This window comes from Pseudorca crassidens, chromosome 6 (assembly GCF_039906515.1).
Source record: "Pseudorca crassidens isolate mPseCra1 chromosome 6, mPseCra1.hap1, whole genome shotgun sequence".
Classification (NCBI taxonomy): Eukaryota; Metazoa; Chordata; class Mammalia; order Artiodactyla; family Delphinidae; genus Pseudorca; species Pseudorca crassidens.
Window position 1 is genome coordinate 80534053 of NC_090301.1, and position 15677 is coordinate 80549729.

The 15677-nt window shown below is 41.6% G+C and overlaps 1 protein-coding gene and 1 long non-coding RNA gene across 3 annotated transcripts in view; one reads left to right on the top strand and one right to left on the bottom strand.

Moving 5' to 3' along the window:
* LYPD6 (LY6/PLAUR domain containing 6) overlaps positions 1–6926 on the bottom strand; it is a 110624-nt gene extending 103698 nt beyond the window's left edge. The window contains exon 1 of the mRNA XM_067741988.1: positions 6790–6926. The gene's annotated coding sequence lies outside the window, so the exon portion shown is untranslated. The remainder of the gene's footprint in view (positions 1–6789) is intronic.
* Positions 6927–7188: 262 nt separating this feature from the next.
* Positions 7189–15677, top strand: part of LOC137226663 (uncharacterized) — a 230345-nt gene continuing 221856 nt past the window's right edge. For both annotated transcript variants that reach the window (XR_010944464.1, XR_010944465.1), the window contains exon 1: positions 7189–7314. This is a non-coding gene — a long non-coding RNA (uncharacterized lncRNA). The remainder of the gene's footprint in view (positions 7315–15677) is intronic.

A 15677-nucleotide genomic window follows, 5' to 3' on the forward strand; every position in this document is an offset into this window, starting at 1 on the left:
TCAGTAAAGACCCTCAATATCTAGAGGGTACTCCTAGGAAACAAAAGCAGCGAAGTGTCTCTGAGGAGAACAGTCACAGCTTGTGATATTTATTTGTTCCTGGTGGACATCCAGAGACTAAACTTAGATGGCAATTGTCATAAACTACAAAACCCAAACCTATCCCTTCCATCTAAATCAATCTTCTGAGATCCCCCTCCCCTCCCCTACCCCCCAGCCCACCCCCAACCCTTACAGCTTTTTCTCTATGAAAGTAGTAAGTCTATTCAACATATTCTTTGAAGGCTTACTCTGTGCAAGACAATATACTCATGCCAGCATTCAAGAGAAATAAGACATGATGTAAATAAGCTAGAATGTAAAAAACAGTAAGTTAGTACAAAATACAGGTATACGTAAAAGAGGAAAATGTACACTGATGTAAATGAGGAGAAAACGCTTCTTTGGGGAGACTGCATTTGAACTAGGCCTTGAAGGTTTAAAAAGAATTGTCAGTTGGGAAATACTGGATAAAAGGACACTCCTGACTAAGGACACACTGACCAAGAACAAGTCAGAATTGCTACAAAAGTTTCTGTGCATTCATTCGGTTGGGTGACTGGGAATATGAATTTTAAAAATTCCATAAAGGGAAATCCTTCTATGAAGTTATACATAAAAGAAAAACCATGTACTTCTTAATACCATTCCTTTGATCTTGTACAGAAAGATCTTACATAAATTCAGAATATTACTTCTATTAAAGTCAGTATTTTTAAGAGTTAACATTTTTAGAACACTTGAAAGTCAACTTTTTTATCTTTAAGATAAAAAGTTCTAAGAAATTAAATGTATTCCGCATGGATAATCAAGTCGAAAGAACAGGCAAGATCTACATAGCAAGAAAAGAACAAATTCCAGGGAGATATGCTAGATACTTTAAATTTTTTATCATAGATCTCCAAGAACTCTGTCTTCTTAACTTAGTTTGTTCTAAATACCAACATTACGCCACACTTCTAGTTGCTCAAAACCATTTTATTAGATCAGCATTACTGGGTAGTTTTAAATGTCAAAAAATATAGGTTGGTTCCTCCTCACCTAGGAATTTAAAGTTTAATTAGTGCAACCCCTTGATTTTATAGTTGAAGCAGATGAAGCCCAGACACTGGGTGCCTAACTTGCTAAAGGTCAGTCAGCTAGTTAATGGTCACCAGTTAAACTGGAGGAAACTAAATAACTTGCCTAAGGTCACAGCGTTGGCAACTGGCAGGGCCAGAATTACAACATGGGAAATTCCAGGCCTCTAACATTGCTCTACACTGCCCTCTCTGCCAATGGAAGAGTCGCAGAATCCCTCATAAGCAGGTAGAGTCCTGCAGATGAAAAGCCATACAAATAAAAAGCAGAGTAATAAATGCTATTACTATAAGTGCAAGTAAGTGTATATATTATCTAAATTGCTTTAATGGTATAAAGAAACTAGTATTTCTAGATGTCTTGATGGAAACAAATAATGTGTACATTTGCTAGTTTATATACTGCAAATCTGATACTTCTTGATTTGAAGGAAGGGGGTACTTCTTGAAAAGGGGGGAAATGGGATGAGAATAATGCAATCTTTACTTATCCTGCGTTTTAGGGCATAAAATATTAAGAAATATATTTTTGAAAATGTTTATCCAAAATCCTACCACCCAAACACATTAACTGTATTGTTATGTAATCATTTAGAATGCTTAGAGATACTTGTTTTGATAACTCAAGTAACAATCATGATTTTTTTAAAAAAATGTCAGAGATAGGACAATCTTGGCTTTAAGAATTCTTATATCTATGGCTTCTACAAAAAGATGAAGATTTCACGCCCAGTACTTCTGTTTTGCCTAACAATCCATGATGTGGTAATCATTCATGCATACACCTGAATGTTTTTTGGAATCTATTTTTAATTTTAGCCTGCAGCTCCTCTTGGCAAAAGAGAGAGTAAGGATGGGCAAGTGGGATGCATGACAGGAGATAAGGGTATTACAGTCTTTGAGCTTATTACTTCCTGTCTGAACCCCCTTGCTTTCAAATATCAACAGATGTGTTCTAGTTCTATATTTTCAGGAAAAATAATCCAAGTTCACTGTATTTGTAACTGTGTGCATGAGAATTTGACTTCCAGTATCTGTATAGCTCTTCCTTTGCAGCAACCTCATAAGGGTAAAAATGTCAATTAGGCTACTAGTTATGGTAGCTAGCCACTAGTTATAACTATGACCCCTACCCCTAATTGGTAGACTGAGAGAAAACTAAAATTATCTGATGGGGACATCATACTTGGGGCTTCTCTGAGGGCCATGGCTCTGGAAACTGGGCACATCCCTTATGGGATCCTTTGTCTATGGAGTTGTTACAAGACACACCAGCTTCCATTAACTTGGTTCTTCATATCCTGATAGTTATAGCAAAAACAGAACGACTTTTGATTTCCCAGTTCTCACTGTCTAAGGAAAGCACAGTGCTCATATTCAGCCACACTTTTCCTTAGTATCAAATACAAAAAAAAAAAATTATTTAAACATGCTGCCTTTCATATATAGGGAATTCAGGGGGAAAAAACAGGCAAATTTTTCAAATGCAGATTTACAGAAGACATAGAAATGACAATCAAATGAGCCTTTGTTATAGTAAGACTATTTGAAATCTGAGGTTACAACACTATATATTATTTCCATAATACTTTTTCTTCTAAGAGCAATACATGTTCATTGAAGAAAATTTGGAAAATACTGAAGTAAAGAAAGATAATAAAAACATTTGCAATCCCATAATACCCAGAGATAGTCATTATTAATGTACTGATGCATTTCCTTCTATAATAGATAGATGAACAGATATGGAAAGAAGATTTATACAAACTAACTCAACTACACACTTTTAATGGTATCACACTAATATAGAATTTTATATCCTTTTCTTAACATTAACTTGGTGGACACACTTTTTTTTTAAGAAAGCTGAGAGAATATTATCCAGCTATACTGACCTCTGATGGGAATGGAATCCAAAACCATCTCCTATAAATGTGCTTTTCCCAAATACACTTTTCCCAATTACACTTTTTTCCCAAATACACTTTTGCTTTTCCCAAATTGCTTTTCTCAAATACACTTATCTTCAATCTTCCATTTTGACTTTAATCTTCTATTATTTTTCTTCCCATTTAGGCTGTCTTTTTAGTTATTCCTATGATTCAACTTTATCAGTGTAGTTTTCACTTACCCATAAGAACTACATACCATCTACAGACATTTATAAAAGTTTAAATAAAACCATCCACAAACCAGTTCCTGGAAGAGCTTATTTGTCCATTCAGAGAAGTGTCTATCTCCACTCTCTGTTTCTTGTTTCTTGGCCAAAAAAAAATTCATGAATAGGGAGGAACCAGGATTTGAAATCCAGTCAGGCTTTCTGAAAGTTTAAAAATATCATATTTTGGGCAACACTTTAGCCACAAATATATTTCCTCCTTAAACTCTAATACATTATTCCCCCTTTCTCCAAAATAAGTTGTACTAACTGTAATCTGTGTTCACTTTGAATACTGATCTATAGGGACATGGATCTGGCCTGATGGCTGCAGGGTCCCCCCTGAAACTCCTCCCCTGACAAAAGCCCCGCGAGGCCGCCAGCCAATGCCCCAGAGAGCTGTCATTTACACACTAAGGTTCAACACACTTGAGTGATGGCCATCTTGGTGATTTAGTATCTAGTCTGTTGATTGGGTCTGGAATATCCTGAGCACTTGCCATCTCTTGATCTATTACCTCCAGTGTGTTTACTGCCTGGGAAAGCCTGGGTATAAGAATGTTACTCAGCAAAAGCAGAAGCAAAGAATTCATTTATACTGTGTTCTCTTTTTATCTCTGAGTATCTGTTTGGTACAATGTAAGCCAAGTATTTCCACAATTCTCCTTTCACAGTATGTAAGAGTCTTTCATTATTATTTTGGGACTCCACTGCAAGAATTTTTCCACATTCATTTTTGGCCATCTCATTTTCAGTGTGCTTGGGATCTGTCACCCTTCAGGGGCTTAATTTAATAAACTGACCCTTCAAATATTTCTACCTACATTAATCCAAACAAAATTAATTCTACTCATCTTAAAAAATATTATGCAATGTGTCATAAATAAAGATCATGAGCAATAGTTTTCCAAGAAAAGATGTGTAAATGATGGGTTTTTAATAAATAATCAGATAGACAGATAGCTGTAAGCCCCTTATTGCTAGCTATGCAAGTGAAAACATGATTTCTCTTTAATCAATGTTTTCTGTTGCATTTGTAAACTAGTTAGCGAGGATTTCAGGACTTTTGATGAGTGAGGTTTTTTTTTTTTTTCCAGAGTGGCTCTGGGTTTATTTAAGTAATCTGTTTTGTCAACTCTTTTTAAAATTCAAATGACACTAATGAAATAATCATTTATTAGGGCTTCACTGTAATTGTCTATTGAACTTATGAGGAGTTTCTGCTTATAGAGTGGGAGACTTACGTATTTCTCAAACATCTATGCCACTATTAGTCACTTGATTTTTCTGAAGCACTACCATAAGGCCATCATTCTTCAGGGTTTTGATTACTTGTATATTTAACAACTCATTAATAAAAATAATATGCCCCTTGGAAAAGGATAGTTCCTTAAAATCCATTATTAGCTTTCTCCTTAAATGTTTATCAGCCCTCACCTTACAGGGAGCTATGTGGTACTTTGCAGAGAGCAAAGCCTTTTGGGAATGGTACATAATGGTCCGGAAGCTATGCGCTGAATAGTAAAAAGAGGTACAGAAATTAGAACTAGGAAAGAAGGAAGCCCAGCATGAAGAAAGGGAGGGAGGGAGCAAGGGAGGGAAGAACTTGGGAAAAAAACTTGACTTGAACTCTGCTATTCACCTTGGAAAAGTCACTCAACTTCTGAGAGCCTCAGCTGTTCCACCTGTAAAATCAGGGTGACTTCCTCACAGATACTTTAATAGTAGATTCCAGTGTGCCATGTAAACCGTACATATGATGCAAAGTATGGTTTTTTACTTGGCATTATTTGCTATAATCAGTCCCGTTTATGCATTCTGTGCTATAAACATTCATCTTATAAAGACTGTCAACAGCTTCAAAATGTAGACCTATGCATTGTAGCTACCCTTTTTGGTCTGGAAGCATTTCTGATATTTTTAACCCCAAAAAACGAATTTACAGTTTTTAACAGCCTTTGTGTGCCTACAAGCTCAAAAGCGTACTGTTTGCTCTCAGGACTAGAGTTCTGTAAAACCTCTTTTTAAACAAGGAAGCCTCTTTTAAGCCCTGTTTCAGTCTAGTGCCTTTGGTCAAGGAGGAAAGTAAAATTGAAAGCAGATAGATGTTTTACATTTAAATGGGTTTACCATAAATGTGTATTAAGCCATTTCATGGACGATTGCACAAATATCTTTTGCAAACTTGGTACACATGAGCACATATACAGTAACCATTAACGTCTTCTAGAGAAATAGGGTGCAGATCTAAAATTTCAAAGAGCTACTTCGAGTAAGAAAACGTAATGGCTTTAAGGGAATTGCCCTAATAATATCAAGGCATCTGCAATGGCTGGCCAGTGAAGAGCAGAACAGAGCATATGTCACTGTAAGTCAATTTAACAAGAAATAACCTTTCCCCGGGAGAATCTAAACTCCCTAGCCTCCCACAAAGAAAACTGAATTTTGGAGGTCACACCTTGGGTGAGTTACCAGAGGGAGAAGCTTAACATTCTTTTTGTCATATGGCTCTGGTAGGTCAACGCTATTCTACCAACTAGCTCCCTACCAAAGAGTTGCTCCCTCCTCAATGTCCCGCCCCACCCCCACCCCCCAAATTACAACAAGTCCTTGGACTCCCCTAGGAAACGGCAAATGATTGTGATATCTGAGATGCCAGGGACCACGCCGGATACAAATCATGCTCAAACATCAAGTTTTGAACCTCACTGTGAGGAATAGGGTCGAGGCAGGGGTTGGGGGAGTGGAGCTGGTGAGATCGCGGCGGGGGTCAGAGCGAGTCAGATAGACCGACCGATAGAGAGCTTTAGGCTAAAATAGAATGTTTAACCAAATGTAATCAATGGAACTGCTTTTAATGTAGAGAAAAGCGGGTCGCCAAGTCAAGCCCAGGCGAAGCTCTGGCTCAGTGGGTGGACGCCACCTCGCCGAACCCCCATAGTGGGCAGTCGGAGGGCCTTGCCCGTTAGCGCGACGGCTGGAAGCGCCCCAGCTCACCGCCCCACCGCATTGGTTCTGGGTGGGCGCAGCCGGGCCATGGCCGCCGCCCACCGCCACCCCCCGCCCGCCCCGCAGCAACATGTGGGGCGCTGCCACTCCGCCTCCCCGGTTCTCCCTCCGGCTGGAGTTCCTGGTGGACGCATGCCTGGCCCTGGGAAGGTGCTGAATTACTCTTGGGAAAGATTCCTCCAGCGGTGAATTTGGCAGCTCCTGACATTTCCATCCCACCCCCAGAGCACCAGCACTACACACACGCACACACGCCCCTCCGGACCTGCCCAGGCTGCGCGCAGTGCGGACTGCCCACTCGGGGGCAAAACACCGGAGAGGGATGCAGAAGCGAAGACACCAGCTCTGCTGGCCAGGGGCTGTGGGGGGAAATACTGTCCTAGCACTCGGTAGTTCCAGGGACTCAGCCCACTCCGTGGTTGGCCCAGGCCCCGCATAAGCTCGGGCCGCTGGCAGGAGCCCCGTTTCCTTTTGTGCTCTCCCGGGAAGCCCGCCTCTACTCACCCGGGCTGCACGCGGATTCCGGCCGCCAGCGGCAGCCCGCTGCTCCATCCCACGAACACTGCGGCGCCCCCGGAGTGTGCAATGCGGAGCCCCGCCAGCGCGCGGCCGGAACCGGGGAGTGCGAGGAGGGAACGAGCGAGCGAGCGAGGGAGGGAGGAAAAGAAGGAGGGAACGCGGCGGGGAGGGACAGGGCGGCGGGGGGCGCGCGCCACTCCCACTCGCGCCGGGCCCTCGCCTCCTCCCGCAGCAGCTACTGGCCTGCCCGGCCTAGCCGGCCGCGGGACCAATCAGCGCGCGCGGGGGGGAGCCGAGCCCTCCACGGGGCACGCTCATTGGTCCGGAGCGCGCGACCCAACTCCGGGAGAGTCTGCCTGAGCGCCCAGTGTCCAAACTCAGGCGGGCCGGAGCTGCTGGCTCCGCGCAGCTGGGGTGCCCGGCTCCGCGCTTCGGCCGGCAGAGTGAGTCTGCCGAGTTCCGCGGACGGAACCGGGAGGATATGAGAGCTGCCCTTGAAGCCCGTTCGCGGTGAGCGTTCAAAACTAGCAATGTTTGCTCAGGTTGCACTGCCCCTTTCCTGTGAGCGACCCCCTGCGCCGCTCGCTTCACCCTGGCCAGTAGCTGAGTGAGGGAAAGCCTGGCCGTGTGAAATGGCCCCAGCCAAAGCCTACTCCCCGCCACCCCCAGGGCCGTGGGAAACCCCCGGCACCTAAGAACCACAGCTGAAAAGCACGTCGAGCTCCTTACTCAGGGCAAACCTAGACCACCTGACGTTTGCAATAGAAGACGCACGCCGCGGGGCGGGCGACGGAGTTGGGGAGAGAGCCGGGGTTGGTGATGGCAGATCCTCGTGAAGAAGTGGGAGTCGGGTTGTAGGTTTGGTGGGAAAAGCCCAAGGCAGAATTCTCCCACCCTCTGCCAAACGTTTGCCTCAAGTAACCGCCACCCCCCATCCCCAAACCTCTCTGCAGGTATTGATTTTTCTCTTTCCTGTTGTAAATCATACTTGACTCTCGGGGACTTTTCAATCCAGAGCCTCAGAGTGGAAGCGGACCCGCCTACCCTCTGAGCACCGCTGAGGGCAGGCGAGGACCGGGGCGGGGGCGGGCGTGACGAGGGAAGGTCCCCGGGAAGGTCGGGAGGAAGGGTTCCGTCCGGGAGCCGGGAGCTCGCCCCCAGCTGCAGCACCTCCGCTTGGTACCTGGCCTGCAGGCTACCTTCGCTAGGACGGCCCGCCCCAGTGGATACATTTGTCCATCGTTGAGCCCCCTTTCTCTCCTCCTTAGCTTTTCTATTGTTCGAGCTTCTTTTCAGGCAGACATCCTCTGAATCTTCCTGACTCTGCTCCTCCCCGCTCCTCTCAACATAAAAATATCCTTTTCTTTTTTTTTTTTAAACTTCCCTCCCATTTCCTCTATCTGGAAGGGTCTCAAATAATGCGTTTTTGATTCACAGCTCCTGGACCTCAGAAAGTTTTTCTCTTACTTAGTTTATGTGCACAGGTTCACACAAGCTCTAGGTTCAAGTGGGCAAAAATAATTAGCACTCCAAACATTTGGACACGGGAGGTGATCACTGCAGAGCTGCCTTCCTGCAGGGATCAGCACATTGAATGAATTGAACATGAATTAATGAAACGGAACCTGGAAATGTCCCTCAGTGACTGGGCAGGTCACCTCTGAGAATCTGGTACGAATGAGGGCATGTCCTGGGTGTCATCGCTGCCCCTTATTTAGTTTCCAGGGAAGAAATTCTTTCTTTGGAAGTTCCCACCCATGTACCTAATTCACTTGATTTTTTTAAAAAATTGACTCAGCTCACAGTATAGTCAAAACTTAACATTTGGGTTCAAAATTAAATTCAATATATTAATGTTGTTCATGAGACCGTGGATTTCTTGTGGAGATAGAATCCTTAGGATCTATTTTAGAAGAATGATAGGATAGGCACTCAGAATATCAGCAGTGGTTATTTCTGTGCGCTGAGATAAGAGCTGATTTTTTTTCTTCTTTATGCTTTCCTATATTTTCTAAAGAACATGTAATACTTATTAATCAGGAAAAAAAATAATATGTTAACTCCCTACATACGATACTCTCCAGGCATCAGAAGAGCTAAAACTTTAAATTCTCCTTCTACTTTACCCTTCACATCTTATCAATCACCAAGTCCCATAAATTTGGTCTCCTGGAATAGCTTTCAGGTCTGTCTCTCCTCAACATCTCTGTTGCCACTGCCACACCCTTATCATCTCTTATCCAGGCTTCAGCCATAGTCTTTACTGCTCTACTGCTCATGTCACTTAAAAGCTTAAAATCCTTCAGTCTCCCCAACTCCGTCGCTATGAAGTTCAAACCTATCCTGGTTGACAAGGCCTTTCCTTCCCATCCTGACCCCTGCCTTCCATTTCGGCTTCATCTGCTGCTCCCCACACTTCCCTACATAGGATGATTCTACCCTCCTGGGACCTTTTGTCCTTCCCACAGGGGTTGTGTGACTTCACATGCCCAGGGCTAAGACTGTACAGTGCTGCCCTGCTGCCCTTCTCTTCTTCCCCAGCCTCACCCCACCCCCACCAGCAAATTCCTACCTCTGCTTCAAGACTCACTTCAAAAGTCACCTTTTTAATGCGATCCCAGGAGCAGAGTTAGCAACTCTTCCTCTCTATACTTCAATAGCAAGCACTTTATTTATTCAACGATTGTTTATCTAGCTCGTATTATGTGCCAGCCACTATGAAGAAAACATAAATTGTATTTATACTCCTGGAATAGACCATGAGAGAGACAAACATTAAGGCCCGTCACACAGAAAAATAATTGTAAACTGAGATGTGTGTGATGAAACCACCACCTGTGCAAAAAGAAGCATGGTTTACTTTGAACAAATGCCAACTATAGTTCTTACCACATTGTGTTATAACCTGTTTATTTATTTGTCCAAAGTTCTATCTCCGTTCATATTCATCTGTGTACCATCATCCAGAACACAGTGTCTGGCTCATTGTAGGTGCTCAGTAAAAATTTTTAAAGAAATAAATGGATTAATAAATGAATGGGTGTTTGAAGCCCCCATGAAACATTTTATTTCATGTATTTACATACTACAAAGGTACAGAATCTAAAAGTCTTTAGTTCTGTGTTTTAAAAATTGATATTGTGAGATCCTTATGTCATCTTTCATAACTGTAATCTAGTTCTTCCAGCATAAATTATCTAATTTCTTCTTGTTTGATGTCACATTTAGGAGACATAGCTAATGTACTATTTGTAGATAATCTGTTGGTGCCAGGAGGAATTTATTCTTTTGGTTTTTTATAAATTTGGCTTTTAACATATAAATATACAATTTTAAGATAAGCACAATCCATAAAAGAATAAATAAATTAGACTTTATCAAAATTAAAAACATTGGCTCTGCAAACAAAACTGTTGGCAGAATGAAAAGACAGAGAAAATATTTGCAAATCATATATCTGACACAGGACTTGTAGCCAATATATATAAAGAACTCTCAAAACTCAACAAGAAGAAAACAACCAATCAAATTTCTTCAACGGACAAAAGATTTGAACATACATTTTACCAAAAAAGATATACAGATGACAGCAGCACAGGAGAAGACGCTCAGTATCACTAGTCATTAATGAAATGCTAATTAAAACCACAATGAGATACTGCTATACACTTAATATAATGGTTAAAAAAACCCCTGATGATACCAAATTCTGATGAGGATGCAGAGCAACTGGAACTCTTGTATATTGCTGTTGGGAATGCACAATGTACTGCCACTCTAAAAATAGTTTCATAGCTATTACAAAGTTCAGTATACACATCCATATGGCCCAATTTTCCACTCCTAGATATTTACCAAAGTGAAATGATAGGCCTATATTCACACAAAAACCTCTAAACAAATATTTATAGCAATCTAGTCACGAAAATCTTGAAACAACTCCAAAGTCCCTCAACTGGGAAACAGATAAACAAAATGTAGTATTTCCATAGAATGGAATACTACTCAATAATGAAAAGGAATGGGCTGTTGATACGAACAACGTTCTATATCCCAATGCACTATGCTAAATGAAAGAAAACAGACTCAAAATCTAAATGCCTATGCTGGTTAGGAATGGCAGAGCAGCAAGATAAAAAGGCTTGAGGTTTATTATGATGATGGACCCGCAATTTGAGGTCTGGATGATCTATATTTATTTTTTTAATTTATTTAATTTATTTATTTTTGGCTGCATTAGGTCTTCATTGCGGTGCGCAGGCTTCTCATTATGGTGGCTTCTCTTGTTGTGGAAAACAGGCTCTAGGTGCGCGGGCTCAGTAGTTGTGACGCACAGGTTTAGTTGCTCCACGGCATGTGCGATCTTCCCGGACCAGGGCTCAAACCCGTGTCCCCTGCATTGGCAGGCGGATTCTTAACCACTGTGCCACCAGGGAAGTCCCTGGATGATCTATATTTAGATGAGGCAATTGTTTAAACCATTGTTAATTCAAGTTTCCTGTCACACAGAGCTAAACTTCATTTTACCTAATATAATGAGTGTATGAATTAATCATTAATGAAAATTCCACTAAACACTCTCTGTGAAAGAAGAAACTATGACTATCTTATTGACTGAAATGTCACCAATGGCTTACACAATGCCAGTACAGAGTGGGTACTCAATAAATAATAGTTAAATGAATGAACAGATAAGAATGAAGATAAAGTTGGGGTTTTACAGGACTGTAACAAAAATGAGTGTTTTCTCCTTCAAGGTAGCTACTTTGTCACATTACATTTTTCATTCCAGTGATGCTGCTCCTATTTCAAAATATGTTCCCTTCCCCTTTCTACTTATTAAAATATTGCCCTTTCTTTAAGTAAAATTGTTTCCCTAAATAAATTCACTTTCTTTCTCTTGATGAACGAACAATAAATTTAGCATATCTTAACATTCTACTCATTTTTCAATATTCCAAGTAGTATCTAGTTTATCTTCTTTTTCTCTATAACAAATATCAGAAGTTTATATAACAGGCACACAGTGGAAATTAAAATACAGATTTTATGCAAAGCTTGAGAGATTTTGGCTCAAAAAACCATCATATTTCCCGATGTATCACTAAAAGTAATTTTCATTTATTGGACACTGATGGTTGACATTAAGCTTTTGAAATATCATTTAAATACTTCTAACCAGTTTGCACAGTCAAGTGACTTTTAAAAATCATTTACAGTTAAGCAGTTATGGAATTTATTATAAGAACTCAATTTTCTCCACCAGTTTTTCTACTAGGAAACAGTAATTTTAGCTGCCAGCAAAGACCCCTCAGTTGCTTTAAGACATCAATCAGTTTTATATCTGTTTCTATCAGGGAGCAATTTTTGCATAAACACAGATACCACCTTACATAGAATTGACATTGTAATTCTTCCCATAAATAAGGTTGTCTCCTAATTACCATCTGACAATTAAAATATTGGAGGTTGAGAGGAAGTTGTGAGAGATGGGCAGGTATATGTAAGCTAAATAGGATATTGTAAAGAATGAATCCAAAAAGGTCTAAAAGTTTCATTACCTTTCTTTTCCCCAGTGTCTATCACTGTACCTGAGATAATCTAGTACTGGTTGAATTTTTGCTTCTGATCTTCTGCACTCAGGGGCAAGAAAAAATGAGATAAAATTTCAAGAGTTTGGGTTTCCATCATTTCATCAACTTCTTCTCTCATCCCCATTGTTGATGCCTATAACGCCACAATCAGAGCAAATTTCCTTAGCCAGATCACAGAGGGTTTATCTTGAATTGCGTGTTAACCTGAGTGGTGGTAACGGCTGCCTGGAACACTGTGCCAACAAGGATCATGGGGCCAATCTGATGGATCGATCAGCAAACCTTTGGTGAAGGAGAGCAATTATAATTTGTGCAGATTGGCACGGTTGTAGACTATCCAGATAAGGTTCCCCAGGGGGTAGTTGGATATGTGGGCCCAAAGCTCAGTAGAGGTATACATTTTTGAGACATACAAGTTTAAACTCTCTCCACTCTCCACTTGTGCACATAGCAGACACGTGCTTGTTCCTTCTGAGACCTCACATGGCCTCAGCACCCTTCTGAGTTCACTGTTCCTCCTAGCCACCACCAACAGATTGCTGTTGGAACAAGAGATGAAAAACAATTTCATCACACAGTGTAGGATTAATTCAGGTTTAGCACCTTGTGGGTTAGCACAATAGGACAGTAGCTAAGGAAGTTGTTTATGCTAGTGAGGGCATTATTCAAGTGACTGACCTTGTTGTCTAGGTTGAGTAAGAAAAGAAAAAAATCAAGGATGGACTTAAAAATGAATTTTCTTTCCTCATCAACCCCAAGAACTGGAACCAACATAATTCCCTGTCCTTGTATTAACCAATTCTTGAACCAGGCATACTTTGTTCTCCCTATGTTAAATATTCCTGGGACCAAACAAAAATATCCTAGCTCTTTGCTCCAGGGAATACCTGCTTCTGGAAAAAAAACTGTGAGCCTATTAAACTGCTCACATAAGGCTAACTTCTCAAGTGAGTACTTCCAGACTCTCTCCTAGCTGTGCCTTCCAAAGTGTTATGTCATAGACTCTGCCCATTCCAACTAGTCCCTACTTTTCAAGACTTGCCTAAAAATCCCAGCTCAGGCTCTAAAAACTTCATAAATACCTATGGGAATGAATGAAGGGAATCCAGATGAGAACAGGGGCTATTTTTTCAGCGTTTACTATAGCAAGAGATTTAAGCCACCCTCACTTGCATTTGGTAGAGACTAAACCCAAGCAGAAGAGTGGTAAAGCTTTATAATTAAAAAAACAAAAAGGACAACTTCTGGTATGCTCTAATTGGAAATTGTTGTCATGGAGAGGCTGGAGGTAGGGTAATTAGAAGGCATATTTGACTTTCTCTGCTTAGTCCTGAGTTGAGGGGGGAGGTAGCAAAATTAGGGGAACTGTCAGTCATTGACCAGTCTTGACCATTTTAGGCCAATTGCTGCAGAGGTTGTGGTTTGGCTTCCGGCTGGCTATCACCGAGGCTGTGGGTCAGAGCTCTATTGCTATATGTGGTCCGGCCATTTGTGCATTTGTACATTCAGTCTCTCATATCCTTCCCTAATTTTCTGATTCAGAGTCTCTACTGAGACGGTCCAGGAGATGTTGTCCATATTGCAGTAGAGCTAATAAATTTAGCTTTGCTTGACTTATAAGTGTTTCTGGTGGTCTTTTGAAGAGTCACCAGTGAATAGTCCATATCTAGTACTAACTACACGGTGCATGTTATATAGCTATCTTCTTCCTCTTTCTCCCAACGAGTTTACTTCCAAAAGAAAACAGGATTCTCCAATAAGATCATGTAGTTCTCTAGGACCACATCTCTGCCCAGTGCCCTCTGTGCAGGGTCTGGCTGTCCAGCCTTGGGAGACTCTTGAATTTTAAAGGCTCCTGGGATGCCAGCAGCCAGTCCTTCCTCTTTGGGGGAAGGCATAGGGCACAATCTTGCAAGTCTAACACAGAAGTGCCCCTTTGCCAACATTCTCCATGACGGGTAGATTGGGCAAATGTAGGGGTGTCCTAGGACAGACAGTGTGAAAGTACATAGAATAATCAAATCAGGAAGTGTTGAAGTTCCCTGGAATGCTGTGTTAAAAGAATAGCAATGCATTTTGCAGACAGAAAATTCATTCTTTTACCAAACATTTATTCAACAAAAGGTACATACTAGAAGCTGAAAAGACAGTGATGAGCAAAACAAAAACATTGGTGCCATGTCTCATTGAGCTTTCAGTCTAGTGAGGGACAAAGTCATTGATCAAATAATCTAACATATAAATGTGAAATATGAAAGTGTTAACAGAGGAAACTGGGAAGTCTCAGAAGGTATGCTTGAGGGATTAAACACCAAACTTACTTCTTCACATAATGTGCCCATGCAGAAGGTATCCATAACAAGACATTAAAAAACTCATCAAAAAATCATTAGTAGATCTGTGCTTCCAGCTAAGATGGAATAGCGGGGACTGAATTTACTCTCCCAGTGGAAACAACCAAAGAATGGACGATATCTACACAGGTTAACCCTGTGTAGGTTTCCCAGGGTTTCCATAACAAAGTATCACAAATTGAGTGGCTTAAAATAACAGAAATGTAGTCTCTCACAGTCCTGGAGGGTAGCAGTCCAAGATCAAGGGCATCCTTCTGGAGACCCTGAAAGAGAGTGTGTCCCATGCCTCTCTCGTGGCTTCTGGTACCTCCAGCAATCCTTGCCAGTCCTTGGCTTGTAGGTGTGTCACTCTGACCTCTGCCTCCATCATCACAAAGCGTTCTCCCTGTGCGTCTTCTAAATCCTCCGTTTTCTTTCTTAGAGGACGAGACACCAGTCACTGGATTAAGGTCCACCCTAGCTCAGTATGACCTCATTGTAACTAACTACAAAGACTCTATTCCAAATAAAGTCACATTCTGGGACTTTGGGGGTCAAGACTTCAACGTATCTTTTGGGGGGCACAATTCAACCCATAACACTCCCCATTGTAGGAGGTCAGGTGGTGGGCTCCACTGAACTCTTCCAAGTCCGTGGTTTTTCCCAAGTCAAGGAGCACTGGCACCCTGCCTTTCAGGTCTTCTCTTTTTAGAATCTAAATCTTCTGGCAAACATATTCAACAGTAAGTACGCTTTTCTATGACTACTCTCACACGCGTTAATATATTTCACCTTTGAGTACTCCCTTGAAAAAAAAACATTAAAACATCTCCCAGTGTTCCACCCTTAACCCACAAGTGTCTTTAAAATCTGCCACTCAGTTTTAAGTCTGTTTTACAGGGATTTAGGAATGTAGTAACTTTCTAGTTTGTCTTTAAAAGCCCAA